This window comes from Polistes canadensis, unplaced genomic scaffold (genome assembly GCF_001313835.1).
Source record: "Polistes canadensis isolate GaletaPanama2010 unplaced genomic scaffold, ASM131383v1 scaffold_67, whole genome shotgun sequence".
NCBI lineage: Eukaryota > Metazoa > Arthropoda > Insecta > Hymenoptera > Vespidae > Polistes > Polistes canadensis.
The window spans coordinates 128,179-129,440 of record NW_014569614.1 but is presented as its reverse complement, the minus strand read 5'-3'; the positions used below and the strand labels follow the sequence as shown (position 1 = coordinate 129,440).

The following is a 1,262-nucleotide window of genomic DNA, read 5'->3' as shown; positions in this document are numbered from 1 at the left end:
AAAAAAAAAAAAAAAAAAAAAAAAAGAAATAAATAATAAAATCGAATAAATTGGGAACGACGAAATAAATACTAAAATTTCTACGTACAAATTGTCAAACGAAAATACTACAAAAATATGGCATATAAAATCCACACACACACACACATATATATATATATAAATATATAATATTCGATATTGAGATCATTCTCGGATGATTGAACATTCGCAAATGCAAATATATTCCCGTTAACCTAACTGAAAGGAAGATAAATATATACATATACATATATACAGTTATCAATGTGTTGTATATTAAGTTGAAATCGAGAAATCGAACGTATATATTTTATCTCTCTCTCTCTCTCTCTCTCTCTCTCTCTCTCTCTCTTACTTTCATACGGTAGCTTACGGAAAAGTTCTGGTTGTATGGTGGGCAGCCCTGAAAGCAGCAACTGACAATTCAAGAACCGCCTACGCGTGCCATTTCTTCTCCTGACCCCTGGCATTGTGCACACACACACACACACACACTCAACACTTACACACGACTGACACACTTTCGTATTTCGATGCCAGTAGTGATGATGATGATGATGGTGGTGGTGGTGTTATTGTGTCGATAAAACTCACAAGTGAAACTGAGTGACACGTGCGCAACACCAGCCCTTCCACCACCACCACCCACTATCACCACCATAACCAACCCCCCCTTTTTCTTTTTTCTTCTTCTTCTTCTTCTTCCTACAGGGTCTCATCGGGGGTGGAGAAAAAGGGATATTATATACTAGTTAATAGCTATATATATATATAACTTGTATATAGTATAGTATATTATAGAAGAAAAAGCAAAACGTTTTTTGGGGGAGGTCAACACTCGTAACCATGGAAACTTCAGTCAGGAGGGCAAAGGGAAAACCTTTTTCGTCATCCCTTCTTTTTCTTCTTCTTCTTCTTCTTCTTATTCTCTTTTGTCCCTTATACTTTTTCGTTGAAGACGCAAAAAGACAAGGTCGAACGCCACCCTTCTTCTTCTTCTTCTTCTTCCTCCTTCTCCCTGCTTCTATTTCTCTTTCTCACCCTTTCTCTCATCTCGTCTCTTTTTCTTACACTTTGTTTGTTTTTTTTTTCTTTCCTTTTTTTCTCTTTTTGGCTTTACTCTTTTACTAAACAAGTCGAATAATCAAGAAACTTCGTCCATTTATTTTCCTTCTATTTCTCTTGTTATTTATTTTCTATTCATTTATTTATCGATAAAATATATATATATATATATATGT

The 1,262-nt window shown here is 34.9% G+C and overlaps 2 protein-coding genes across 3 annotated transcripts in view; one reads left to right on the top strand and one right to left on the bottom strand.

Annotated features, from left to right (window-relative positions):
- Positions 1–1,262, bottom strand: part of LOC106786185 (ecdysone-induced protein 74EF) — a 214,458-nt gene that overhangs the window by 150,800 nt on the left and 62,396 nt on the right. The gene's annotated exons all lie outside the window — the stretch shown is intronic.
- LOC106786166 (U7 snRNA-associated Sm-like protein LSm11) overlaps positions 1–1,262 on the top strand; it is a 16,036-nt gene that overhangs the window by 13,887 nt on the left and 887 nt on the right. The window lies entirely within an intron of this gene.